We start from the raw sequence: 15542 nt of genomic DNA on the forward strand, positions 1-15542 counted from the left end.
ATGCACTAGTAACATCCTACCACTAGTGGGACAAGGGTGGCGCCAGCCCACATTCCTTTGTTGCCAGATGTATCCAAGATGGCGGCGATGACATCATCCAAGATGGCGGCATGTAGACTTGACAACAGCACATGACATCATCCAAGATGGCAGCTGTGCATCATCCAAGATGGGAGATTTTGGCAGGAAGATAGGTCAATTGGGCTACCTCCACTAACGTAACCCCCTCCCCTCCCCAGAAAAAAGGCAGGAAGTTCAAATTCCAACACGATAATGCATCACACCACAGTTATATCTACTAACCTACGAAAATCGCGGGAAAATAGGTTACTTGGGTCACCTCCACTAACCTAAGTTATCCGACCTCCACCTCTTCCTAGGAACTGCCGCCAAGTTTGAATTTTGGCGTTAAAGAAAGGTCACTTGCGGTTTTGTCACCCAACCTAAGATAATTGAGGGAAACAAAGCTCACCTCCACTAACCTAAGTCACCTAACTGCCACCTCTTCCTACAGACTGGTGGGAAAAGGACTGAGCCTGCACTGGGCTGTTAGAAAGAGGAAGGAGTGTCCTTTATTTATTTAGTAACAATTTATTTAGGGATGGAGTATATTTATCACAGTGGACAGAACACACACTCTGGCCTGCCCCATAGCATACAGACCTGCAAACTACTCCTAAATAACTCATATATAATGCTCTGCACACATGCCTGCTAATTGTAAACTGCCTAAATAAAGCATTGCACAGCCTACAGACCTGCAAACCAATCGTAAATAATAGAATACATTTATGTCCACAGAGCCAAACAACTCGCAAATTGTGAAAATAATAATCCATGTAAGAGACTCTGCAAATATGCTTGCTAATCATCAACACTCGAAATCATGCACCAGTCTTTATTTAAACAATTAGAGGCAGCACCACCATTCAGTGTGTTCCTCACATGGCCCAGACTCCAACTGACCTAGTACAATAGAGGGCACTGTCGTCTGTTCCGTGACATAATCCAAGATGGCAGCCATGATCTCAGCTGATGATGCGAGTACCATTACCCAAGATGGCGGCAAACAGTGTGTTCACCATGAGGTCTGCACATAGTACACAGTACCACTACCAGAGGGTGCTATCATCTGTCTCATGACGTAATGCAAGATGGTGGAGGTGAGGGGTGGGGGGGTGGGAAAAGGACTCTGCTTGTCCTGGACATAAGTTTTTATTTTGCAGGCAGTGTCTCCACCACGACATCTAGACCCCAACTGACCTAGTACATAATACGGCCACAAGTTGATGATGTCATCCCACCTCTGATATAATACAAGGCGGTGGTCTGGAGGGGGAAAATGGCGCGAAAACGACTCAGCCCACACTGGGCTATTGGAGAGAGTAAGGAAGGAGTGTAGTTTATTTATTTTGGAACAATTTATTTAGGGAACGATTTTGAGAGATAACATATTTATCACACTGATACAAAACACATGCCCTGACATGCTTGTAGTCACGCCACACAGCCCGCAGATCTGTAAACTACCCCTAAAAAACGCTCTGCAGACACGCAAACAACTCCTAACTTACCCAAATAAATTCAGCACAGACATGCAGACTCCTCCTAAATAATGCAGTACACAGATGTGAAGAGACGAAATCAACTCTTAAACTGTGCAAATAGTGCACAGCACTGTCTACAGACTTCCTTGCAAAGTAATCCAACAGACACTCAATCAACACACACAAGCACCATTCACCACCCCCTGTCTAGTAGACCACACAGGAGCCTACCTGTGGCCGTCAGCTGCCAAACTGCACACAGGTCCCCTCAAGCATGAGGCGGCGACATCCCTTTCATACTTGATACCTAAGAAATTCATCTAGAAATACTTGTTCACCCAAGCACTGTTGCTGACGCGACTGGGTGGGAGTGCAGACACCCCAGGGGTGCACGCGCCGTCACAGCGTGGCCACTGCTGGATGCAGGTGAAAGTTGCCTCTATTTTCGGGTATACAGTCAGTGTTATACTGAAGTCACAGAATTCCAAGGCGTGCTCACGCAGCTCCCATATGCGAGACACCTCCGGGCAGCATGTGTCATTACCATTGATGTCAGAGAAGCACAGGGCACATCGTTCCTAGCGCGACATGAAAGATATGTCTAACCAAACTTAACTGCCTAGCATGACTGACACAACACCGCAAAGTGCGCGCATGTAGGTACAAACTTTCGCAAGCGCTTCTAAGAAGGTTCTCAATTTTACACTAATGTCACATGACTATGTAAAAAATAAGAACCGACTAGACCTCGCAGAAATTGTATAGTGTCCCAGAAATAGTTAACACTTGCTTTAATAATGTCCCACCTTGTATGCACGGAAATTCTTACCATAACCTGTCTACGAAAATAGCGCAGAATAACATATCCGAGTTCCTCATGGACCTAACGTGCTACCCCTCCCACCATGTGTTACTCTTCCTGATTTCAAGACACACAAACGTCCTCTCCGCTATGTAGAGGCTTCTATATCCCAGCACAAAGGATGTGAATGAATCGAGCATTATTATTGGCTCTTATCGAATTTACCCGCTGAATTACTGATGCCGCCGGTATCGAAGCACCGACCGCCTTTTTTCCTTCTGCAGATGAGATGTTCACTGGTTATTTTACACAGATCGCCATACTGCAGTGGTAATTTAATCTTACAGACTACCATACATATCGTCAAATATGGAAAGACTCTTACTCATTTACACTGCTTTCCCACAAAGGACAGGCCAGCCGGTGTGGACGCACGGTTCTAGGCGCTGCAGTCTGGAACCGCGCGACCGCTGCGGTCGCAGGTTCGAATCCTGCCTCGGCCAAGAATGTCTGTGATGTCCTTAGGTTAGTAAGGTTTAAGTAGTTCTAAGTTCTAGGGGACTGATGACCTCGGAAGTTAAGTCCCATAGTGCTCAGAGCCATTTGAACCATTTGAACCACCGAGGACAGGAGCCTGAATAATAGTACGCGAAACCCATCTCCAACCCAGCAATATTTTTTTATTTTTATTTATTTATTTATTGTTCCGTGGGACCACATTAAGGAGAAGTCTCCATGGTCATGGAACGAGTCAATACATGAAATTATAACACGATTGTAGAAACAGATAAAATGAAATATAGGAAACATATTCAGGCGACACGTCATTAGTTTAAATAAAGAAAATCAAGAATGTAACACTGGAATTTGCTTAATTTTTTAGCTCTTCCAGGAGCTCCTCGACAGATTAGAAGGAGTGAGCCATGAGGAAACTCTTCAGTTTAGACTTAAAAGCGTTTGGGCTACTGCTAAGATTTTTGAGTTTTTGTGGTAGCTTATTGAAAATGGATGCAGCAGAATACTGCACTCCTTTCTGCACAAGAGTCAAGGAAGTGCATTCCACATGCAGATTTGATTTATGCCTAGTATTAACTGAGTGAAAGCTGCTAACTCTTGGAAATAAGCTAATATTGCTAACAGCAAACGACATTAAAGAAAATATATACTGTGAGGGCAATGTCAGAATTCCCAGACTATTGAATAGGGGTCGACAAGAGGTTCTAGAACTTACACCACACATAGCTCGAACAGCCCGTTTTTGAGCCAAAAATACCCTTTTTGAATCAGAATAATTACCCCAAAAAATAATACCATATGACATAAGCGTATGAAAATATGCGAAGTAGACTACTTTTCGTGTTGAAATGTCACTTATTTCAGATACTTTTCTAATGGTAAATAAAGCGGCATTTAGTTTCTGAACAAGATCCTGAACATAGGCTTTCCACAACAGCTTACTATCTATCCGTACGCCTAGGAACTTGAACTGTTCCGTCTCGCTTATAACATACCCATTCTGTCTGATTAAAATATCAGTTCTCGTTGAATTGTGAGTTAGAAACTGTAAAAACTGAGTCTTACTGTGATTTAGCATCAAATTATTTTCCACAAGCCACGAACTTATTTCATGAACTACATTATTTGATAATGTTTCAATATTACACACAAGATCCTTCACTATCAAGCAAGTGTCATCAGCAAACAGAAATATTTTTGAATCACCTGTAATACTAGAAGGCATATCATTTATATAAATAAGAAACAGCAGTGGCCCCAGCACCGATCCTTGGGGAACGCCCCATTTAACAGTGCCCCATTAGGACTGAACATCATTACCACTCTCAATATTGCGGAGAATTACCGTCTGCTTTCTGTTCTTAAAGTAAGAGGCGAACCAATTGTAAGCTACTCCCCTTACTCCATAATGTTCCAACTTCTGCAGTAATATTTTGTGGTCAACACAGTCGAAAGCCTTCGTTAAATCAAAGAAAACACCTTACGTTCGCAACCTTTTATTTAATCCGTCCAAAACCTCACAGGGAAAAGAGACTATATCATTTTCAGTTGTTAAGCCATTTCTAAAACCAAACTGTACATTTGACAGCAAATTATGTGAATTTAAATCTGCAGTAACCTTGTACATACAACCTTCTCGATAAATTTAGCAGACACCGATGGCATAGAAATAGGTCTATAATTATCAACATTATCCCTGTCTCCCTTTTTATAAAGTGGCTTCACTACCGAGCACTTTAATCGGTCAGGAAATCGACCACTCCTAAAGGAAAAGTTACAGATATGGCTAAGTACTGGGCTAACATACATGGAACAATACTTCAGTATTCTGCTAGATACCCCGTCATATCCATGAGAGTTCTTGGTCTTTAGTGATTTAATTATTAACTCAATTTCCCTGTTGTCAGTATCATGGAGGAGCATTTCAGGTAACAGTCTCGGAACACTTTTTTCTACGAGCGCTATATGATTCCCTGTTGGGACTAGGTTTCTATTTAGTTCACCTGCTATATTCAGAAAGTGATTATTAAATACTGTACATATATGCGACTTATCAGTAACACGGACAATCCCACTACGCACTGATTCTATATCCTCGACCTGTCTCTGCAGACCAGCCACTTCCTTTACGACTGACCATATGGTTTTAATTTTATCCTGACACTTAGCTATTCTATCTGCATACCACATACTTTTTGCCTTCCTAATAACTTTTTTAAGCACCTTACAATACTGTTTGTAATGGGCTACTGCATTTAGATTTTGACTGTTTCTAACGTTTTGATATAATTGCCACTTTGTTCTGCAAGATATTCTTATACCTTTAGTCAGCCACCCAGGCTGCCTGTTTGTGCTAGTACCCTGTTTTGAACGTTCTAACGGAAAGCAACTTTCAAAGAGCACGAGAAAAGTCTTGAGGAAATATATCACTACGTACCATGTCGATGTAGTAAACATACAATTCGTATCCTCTGCCAAACAAAATTATCCCTTTTACATCATTTGTACATATACTGCGGAGATGGAAAGTACCGTATATACTCCTCAAAGCACTAGATATTTTCCCACAGCCGACGATCACATGTCAGCCACTCCCAACACATGACCAGAGCACCCTCAGCGGACTGTAGTCGCTCTCAGAGCCGTTCTATAAATCAGATCTCCTTACGCCTCGGCACAAACAAATTACTGTTTCTGCTCCGAAACTGCTTCCTTGCTTGCTCGCTTTTCTACACACATCTCCAGACTTGGGGATTACAAGGACACATGTATTTTCGCACGGTTCGCCCTAATATTATACCGTTTTCGCGGTACTTCTCGATATCAAGCATCCTAACGATCGCTAGCGCAACATAATTCACAGGATATAGACGAAATTATTTCTCTACAAATACGAAACTTTAGCTAGGTGGGACATGCTGTACACCACAGACTAACTAGAAACTTGTCACGTCTGCGAAAACATTTACTCGGCAATTCGAAACAAACAGAGGAAACTGACATTTCCACTCTCGAACACCAATATTGGGGATGTAATAGATTCCGAATCATCCCTATGATTTACAAGGTCAACTAAAGTGTTTCTCATGTCTACAGAACTGGCAAACGTGTCTTCCACACGCTAGATACACACACCACAATCGATCTTCTCTCAACTAAACAAAGGCGCGAAATGTGCAGAAGCAGTCCACTGAACAATTTACATGTGAGGGAATAACGATCCAGCGCAAATTCTACTCCATGTTCAATCTTCACAGATTTCCACGCAATCACAAAAGCTATCCAACACATTCTAAGTATTAGATCGCTATTCTGTCGTCTAGAGGACAACAGGGTTAGTTCATCTACATTCCTACACTCCAACAGGTGTATCCAGTCTGACAGCTCCTACAGTTAACGGAAACGTGATTCACCCCCGCACAGGTCACCTGCGCTGCAGGCAGAGCACGCACCGGTAGAATGTTTATCCTAAGAAATCTGTCACATATATATTTTACCTTTTGTACTTACAACTGAATGTTACGATCACACTCTCAGTTGAACGACATTCGACAATGAGCGAAGTATCAGAAATACACTCTGTTGATAGCTGTGGCTCTGGAAATAGATATATCAGTACCACTCTTGAGTCTTGACATACTCTTCCCATGCTGTCACACTACTCCACGTCAAATCCATACCTTCCTTACGACTGGACATACTCATTTCCTTTGCATATGTAAGAACACAAACACATACTTTATAAGCCTGATGCTCAACTGCGAACATATCACAAACCCCCTACTACTAAGTATAATACTCGTCAATAACTGATAGCTGGCGATATAAAAGATTGCTAAGAGAAAATCAACCATGGGTGGACATGTCATAAATTTTTCTTGTGAATGGCACCACCGTGTCCTAGAAAGAGAGATGTAATCGGCCAAGTGTTAACGAAACCCGACCCTAACAGTTACTGTATGTCAGTGTCACAAGCGGTCATGGTTCTACATGTGCACAAAACTATCCATGTTAAAAGCTATACTGGCTTCGTAAATCGAGGTACGACATTACCTCCGAATGAGGCGGTTTTTCTATCTGGACAAATAACGAGACAGTGATCGCTGGAGTGTATATTATCAGACCAGCACTCCACTTACACATAGCCCACCATGCAACGTTGTTAAAAAAATCGCTGAATTTTGAAAGTGATTCGGATAAGGGACGTGATATGTAAGCGGTATTTGCGCCTCCCTCACGCTGCCCCAGTTATATATTTCTATAGTACTTGTAACGTATTCTGACTCGATACCACTTCATAGGTTCTGCGACATATCCACTAAGTTATAGGCGATGACTGACTGAGAAGGAACACAAACAGTAGTAGTACATGATGTGCTGATTGAGGTCATAAGAAAATGTACACTAGTTTCTCAGATCTCTAGTGTCATACTACCTGCTGGAAATGATGTCCATTATCTGGAATCAAATCTTTCCATTAGACCACATACCTGCATCAGATCACACCCACAAGTATATCATAGTTCTGGCACTCCCATATCTCGAAACGAGTCACCTTTCTTGAATATATCTGCTACAGAAAAATTCCAACCTGGTTTTAATTAGCCCCCTACACATCTTGCAACTGCTCCCATTTCTACAGCTTTACGCATGTGATCGTTCCAATTTAAGTCGGAACTGAGCAGAAGTCGGAGAAAGACATATCCACCACCTCCTGTAAGCCGTGTAGAAACAGAACGACCTGAGTTAGTGCAACAGGAGCGTGTTTTGACCATTCGGTGGAAATGCGCGCATTGTGGTGCCCCTATACACTAGATACAGACACTACAACCCGAGGAAGATCCGTGTCCATTCACATCTATCTCCCCAACATTCTATCATCGTTATTCTGTACCATCCAACACAGAAAAATGACGAACTATAAAAGCTCCACTAACCTCATCCGATATAGGACTCACCTAGGTGTCATTGCTAGTGTGATGATGCATACCTGCGATATGGGTCAGGTGCAGTGAGAGAGTTCTTGAAATGCTTCCCAAACTAGCATTCCTAATAGGACACACCATCCGTTATCGAATTTACCGATCAAACTGCTGCTGTTGCCGATGCAGGACGATTCTATTAAATATACAGCTTTTGATCCATTGCAAAGTGCAGTTTAAGGTTTCATCACCTGTACTATAGAAAGATGGCCGTATCCCACAGACGTACTATAAGTCGCAAGAGACGCTCCCTGTGACCGTGTGTCGTTGTTTGAAACATTCTTTTCTAACACGCTTTGTACACTGTCATACATTTTGTTTTTCTGTCACGACTTCGATGTCTATGTCAGGTCCTAAACTGATGTTGACACGGTCTGCTCCACGGCCTCACGCAGAAAAGTAGACATCGCACAATGTAAATCAATATTGTTACTGTGGCTACCATAGCACGCCACAAACATTGGACGATTTTAAATAAAAGAGAGTTACAACATAAGCAAACTGGAAGAGTTTTAGGGCGTTGACGTAGGCTTCCAAACTAGATTTAAACTCATCTGTCATTGTCACGGAGTAGCTGATGACTCTACGTTCCGTTTCGACTGATGCATCATATTGTAATCACTTGAACGATCAGTGTTTCGGTGCTATCCTCCCCAGAAGGTGCTGTCAATCCACCAAAACTCTTTCCCCAACAAGCCATATCGGTCGATCTTTATGTGGTAGCCAACAGCATGCCAGTAGACGGATGGAATGGAAAAGACACCATCCATATACTCTAAAAATAAACATCACAGCTGATAGCGCGAACAGTTTTACAGTAATTTCAACACTGACGAATGATGTGACAGCATGTTTCTCAATTTCAGTATCATAGCTAAACCGTCCCTTCTCCACTTTTCGAGTATTATTGCAAACATGGATAGATGACTGTGCAGTACTTCCATTCATTTTTAATTCTCGAACACATAAATCATCAGAGTATACCAGAGCGCGCTCCACATATTTCTAACACCTCGAGCATAGTACTTAATTTACGAACTATCTCTCTGCGTATGGTAGTCTTAGAGTATTCTCGCTGTCTTAAGGTAAAATTAGAGAGTGAAAGACCCTCCTCACACTGTCATTGACCATCCCGCCCAGCAGCACCGTTACCGAATTAATCTGCAACCGACCAGAAGAAGACCGCTACACTCCACGTCTCGTGAATGAATGGAGCTTTCCAAGTCTTCACCCATCCAAATGCATGAGATTTCTCGAGATCCCCCCATATCGTGGAGCTTAGCACTCCTTATCGATGTATAGTAACAGATTTCAAAGTGTCGTGATGTAATAGTAGACGCTTAAGAAGAACAAGAAACGAATGATTTTTCTGCGCGATGGAGCTCCAGACGGATGGAGTGCGACGCATTTTTAAGTAAATCTACCAAGCTATCAACTCTAAAGTATTGTTCTAGAGTCTAGGATCGGTAAGTGGAAGATACTGGTAAGAGAGAACGTAAACACACACACTCCTAAGGCTACAACGTTCTTCACTTAAAACAGGTTATAGCATTAGATCGCCTGTGTTTCGGACCTATCATTCCCATGGGATGTAGCGCTGTTAATATTCCAATGTCAGAAATACACTTCAAGCGCATGACATACATCCTTCTTTTCGGTTTCTCTACGATAAACTATGTTATCGAACCGTAAAACGAAAAACTACCTCCGTAAAATATTTGCTCTGCGTGATACGAGCACAATATAGCTTTCCAGAGATGTATAGTGTCCACTGTTCACATCCGATCACGGTCCAGAAATTACATGATGACTGCATCAGTCCTATATTAAATGATCGTTAGTAGTGGGGGATACCTCCTACAAGGAAATAGATAAACACATAGCAGCAGCGTCCGAGATGTGAAAACTACAAGTAATTCCGTCAATAACTCTGTAAATAACACATCTGTCAGGCAAATGTGTACTCGGGGATTGCAGCGCCTCATACGCTCCTATAGCTAACTTAGTTATGATGCTGAAGTCTCGATTTTACGCCTAAGATGCGACAGAGTTGATGGAATACATCGCATAAATCAAAGTTCGCTTAGAGGAATATCTACATCTACATCTACATTTATACTCCGCAAGCCACCCAACGGTGTGTGGCGGAGGGCACTTTACGTGCCACTGTCATTATCTCCCTTTCCTGTTCCAGTCGCGTATGGTTCGCGGGAAGAACGACTGTCTGAAAGCCTCTGTGCGCGCTCTAATCTCTCTAATTTTACATTCGTGATCTCCTCGGGAGGTATAAGTAGGGGGAAGCAATATATTCGATACCTCATCCAGAAACGCACCCTCTCGAAACCTGGACAGCAAGCTACACCGCGATGCAGAGCGCCTCTCTTGCAGAGTCTGCCACTTGAGTTTGTTAAACATCTCCGTAACGCTATCACGGTTACCAAATAACCCTGTGACGAAACGCGCCGCTCTTCTTTGGATCTTCTCTATCTCCTCCGTCAACCCGATCTGGTACGGATCCCACACTGATGAGCAATACTCAAGTATAGGTCGAACGAGTGTTTTGTAAGCCACCTCCTTTGTTGATGGACTACATTTTCTAAGGACTCTCCCAATGAATCTCAACCTGGTACCCGCCTTACCAACAATTAATTTTATATGATCATTCCACTTCAAATCGTTCCGCACGCATACTCCCAGATATTTTACAGAAGTAACTGCTACCAGTGTTTGTTCCGCTATCATATAATCATACAATAAAGGATCCTTCTTTCTATGTATTCGCAATACATTACATTTGTCTATGTTAAGGGTCAGTTGCCACTCCCTGCACCAAGTGCCCATCCGCTGCAGATCTTCCTGCATTTCGCTACAATTTTCTAATGCTGCAACTTCTCTGTATACCACAGCATCATCCGCGAAAAGCCGCATGGAACTTCCGACACTATCTACTAGGTCATTTATATATATTGTGAAAAGCAATGGTCCCATAACACTCCCCTGTGGCACGCCAGAGGTTACTTTAACGTCTGTAGATGTCTCTCCATTGAGAACAACATGCTGTGTTCTGTTTGCTAAAAACTCTTCAATCCAGCCACACAGCTGGTCTGATATTCCGTAGGCTCTTACTTTGTTTATCAGACGACAGTGCGGAACTGTATCGAACGCCTTCCGGAAGTCAAGGAAAATGGCATCTACCTGGGAGCCTGTATCTAATATTTTCTGGGTTTCATGAACAAATAATGCGAGTTGGGTTTCACACGATCGCTGTTTCCGGAATCCATGTTGATTCCTACATAGTAGATTCTGAGTTTCCAAAAACGACATGATACTCGAGCAAAAGACATGTTCTAAAATTCTACAACAGATCGACGTCAGAGAGATAGGTCTATAGTTTTGCGCATCTGCTCGACGACCCTTTCATTACACATGAGATGGAAGTCATCTGCTGACGACAGGTTTACTGTTAACGATCGCAATTGGACAGTGCTTTAAACGACATACAGAACACGTGGCTGTATACGAGTAGAACGCAGGCTATGTCACGCGACTGATGCTTCCTGACAGAACAGTGGAAAAAAATTGACCTGCAGCAACTTCTCCTTCTCTAGAATGCATCAGTCAACCGTTAAATCGTATCTCGTTACAGCTCCATCTCAATTGACCATCCTGTCCACTCTCTGTTATCCTTTAACGCAGATGCACGTAAGTTTAGAGGTGAATGGTTTTCTGTATTCCTGTGAAGCATCAACTACAGTAGCCGATTTTATGTCACATCTATCCATGCACATACACAGACATACAGAAAACACAGCAAACGCTCTCCAAACGTGGAGGTGACTGGATACTGTCGAGTACAGTGCTGTATTACGCCTCCCAATCAGTGCATTTGGGCTAGGTGTTGGCAGCTGTGCTACATTTACAAGCAATTTTAGAACACAGAACAAGATGTTATGACACGATGGCATGGATAGATTTGACATAAAATCGGCTACTGTATTTGCTAATTTTCAGGAAGACAGGGAACCATTCACCTCTAATCTTACGTGCATCTGCGTTGAAGGATAACAGAGAGTGGTAGGGGTGATCGATTGAGATGGAGCTGTAAGGAGGTACGATTTAATGGTTGACTGTTGCATTCTAGAGAAGGAGAAGTTGCTGCAGGTCAGTTTTTCCACTGTTCTGTCTAGATGTATCAGTCACATGACATAGCCTGCGCTCTGCTCGTATACAGCCACGTGTTCTGTATGTAGTTTAAAGCACTGTCTACTTGCGATCGTCAATGGTAAACCTGTCGGTCATCAGAGGACTTCCATCTCATGTGTGATGAAACTTGACACATTTCTCAAAACGAACTTTGATTTATGCGATGTACTCCATCAACTCTGTCGCATCTTGGGTGTAAAATCGAAACTTTAGCATCATAACTAAGTTAGCTATAGGTGCTTATGAGGCGCTGCAATCCCCGAGTAGACATTTGCCTGACGGATGTGCTGTTTACAGAGTTAGTGACGAAATTACTTGTAATTTTCACATCTCGGACGCTGCTGCTATGAGTTTATCTGTTTCCTTGTAGGAGGCATCCACTGCTACTAACGATCATTTTATATAGGACTGATGCAGTCATCACATAATTTCTGAACCGTGATCGGATGTGAACAGTGGACACCATACGTCTCCAGAAAGCTATATTGTGCACATATTACGCAGAGCAAATATTTTACGGAAGTCGTTCTTCGTTTCACTGTTTGATAACATAGTTTAACAGAGAGAAACCGGGAAGAAGGATCTATGTAGTGCGCTTGAAATATATTTCTTACATTGGAATATTAACAGCGCTACATTCCATAGGACTGAGAGGTCCGAAATACAGGCGATCTAATGTTATAACCTGTTTTAAGTGCAGAACGTTGTAACCTTAGGAGTGTGTGTGCTTATGTTCTCTCTTACCAGTACCTTTCACGTACCGATCCTAGACTCTAGAACAATACTTCAGAGTTGATAGCTTGGTTGATTTACGTAAAAATGCGTCGAACTCCATCCGTCTGGAGCTCCATCGCGCAGAAAAATCATTCGTTTCTTGATCTTCTTAAGCGTCTACTATTAGATCACGACACTTTGAAATTGTTACTATACATCGATTAGGTGTGCTAAGCTCCTCGACATGGAGGCATCACGAGAAATCTCATGCATTTGGATGGGTGAAGACTTGGAAAGCTCCATTCATTCACGAGACGTGGAGTGTAGCGGTCTTCTTCTGGTCGGTTGCAGATTAATTCGGTAACGGTGCTGCTGGGCGGGATGGTCAATGACAGTGTGAGGAGGGTCTTTCACTCTCTACTTTTACCTTAAGACAGCGAGAATACTCTAAGACTACCATAAGCAGAGAGATAGTTCGCCGGCCGCGGTGGTCTAGCGGTTCTGGCGCTGCAGTCCGGAACCGCGGGACTGCTACGGTCACAGGTTCGAATCCTGCCTCGTGGATGGGTGTGTGTGATGTCCTTAGGTTAGTTAGGTTTAAGTAGTTCTAAGTTCTAGGGGACATATGACCTAAGATGTTGAGTCCCATAGTGCTCAGAGCCATTTGAACCATTAGTATACTCCGATGATTTAAGTGTTCGAGAATTAACAATGAATGGAAGTACTGCACAGTCATCTATCCATGTTTGCAATAATACTCGATAAACGGAGAAGGGGCGGTTTAGCTATGATACTGAACTTGAGAAACATGCTGTCACATCATTCGTCAGTGTTGAAATTACTGTAAAACTGTTCGCGCTATCAGCTGTGATGCTTATTTTTAGAGTATATGGATGGTGTCTTTTCCATTCCATCCGTGCTCTGGCATGCTGTTGGCTACCACATAATGAATGACTGATATCGCTTGTTTGAGTTGAGGAAAGAGTTTCGGTGGTTGGCAGCACCTTCTGGGGTGGATAGCACCGAAACTCTGATCGCATCATTACAATATGATGAATCAGTCGAAACGGAACGTAGAGTCATCAGCTACTCCGTGACAATGACAGATGAGTTTAAATCTAGTTTGGAAACCTACGCCAACGCCGTAAAACTCTTCCAGTTTGCTTATGTTGTAACTCTCTTTTATTTAAAATTGTCCAATGTTTGTGTCGTGCTATGGTAGCCACAGTAACAATATTGATTTACATTGTGCGATGTCTACTTTTCTGCGTGAGGCCGTGGATCACAGCGTCTTAACATCAGTTTAGGACCTGATATAGACATCGAAGCCGTGACAGAAAATCAAAATGTATGACAGTGTACAAAGCGTGTTAGAAAACAATGTTTCAAACAACGACACACGGTCACAGGGAGCGTCTCTTGCGACTTACAGTACGTCTGTGGGATACGGCCATCTTTCTATAGTACAGGTGATGAAACCTTAAACTGCACTTTACAATGGATCAAAAGCTGTATATTTAATAGAATCGTCCTGCATCGGCAACAGCAGCAGTTTGATCGGTAAATTCGATAACGGATGGTGTGTCCTGTTAGGAATGCTATTTTGGGAAGCATTTCAACAACTCTCTCTCTGCACTGACCCATATCGCAGCTTTCCATTATCACACTAGCAATGACACCTAGGTGAGTCCTATATCGGATGAGGTTAGTGGAGTTTTTATAGTTCGTCATTTTTCTCTGTTGGATGGTACAGAATGACGATGATAGCATGTTGGGGATGGTTCAAATGGCTCTGAGCACTATGGGACTTAACTGCTACGGTCATCAGTCCCCTAGAACTTAGAACTACTTAAACCTAACTAACCTAAGGACAGCACACAACGCCCAGTCATCACGAGGCAGAGAAAATCCCTGACCCCGCCGGGAATCGAACCCGGGTACCCGGGCGTGGGAAGCGATAACGCTACCGCACGACCACAAGATGCGGGCATGTTGGGGAGATAGATGTGAATGGACACGGATCTTCTTCGGAGGAGGAGGAGGAGAAGGAGATTAGTGTTTAACGTCCCGCCGACAATGAGGTCATTAGAGACGGAGCGCAAGCTCGGTCGAGGGAAGGATGGGGAAGGAAATCGGCCGTGCCCTTTCAACATCCCGGCATTTGCCTGAAGCGATTTAGGGAAATCACGGAAAACCTAAATCAGGAGGGCCAGAGACGGGATTGAACCGTCGTCCTCGCGAATGCGAGTCCAGTGTGCTAACCACTGCGCCACCTCGCTCGGTATCTTTTTCGGGTTGTAGTGTCTGTATCTAGTGTATAGGGGCACCACAATGCGCGCATTTCCACCGAATGGTCAAAACACGCTCCTGTTGCACTAACTCAGGTCGTTCTGTTTCTACACGGCTTACAGAAGGTGGCGGATATGTCATTTACCGACTTCTGCACAGTTCCGACTTAAATTGAAACGTTCACATGCGCAAAGCTGTAGAAATGGGAGCAGTTGCAAGATGTATAGGGGGCTAATTAAAAACAGGTTGGAATTTTTCTGTAGCAGATATATTCAAGAAAGGTGACTCGTTTCGAGATATGGGAGTGCCAGAAATATGATATACTTGTGGGTGTGATCCGATGCAGGTATGTGGTCTAATGGAAAGATCTGATTCCAGATAATGGACATCATTTCTAGCAGATAGTATGACACTAGAGAGCTGACAAACTAGTGTACATTTTCTTGCGACCTCAATCAGCACATCATCTTCTACTACTACAGTTTGTGT

The sequence above is a fragment of the Schistocerca cancellata genome, chromosome 4 (genome assembly GCF_023864275.1).
Source record: "Schistocerca cancellata isolate TAMUIC-IGC-003103 chromosome 4, iqSchCanc2.1, whole genome shotgun sequence".
Classification (NCBI taxonomy): domain Eukaryota; kingdom Metazoa; phylum Arthropoda; class Insecta; order Orthoptera; family Acrididae; genus Schistocerca; species Schistocerca cancellata.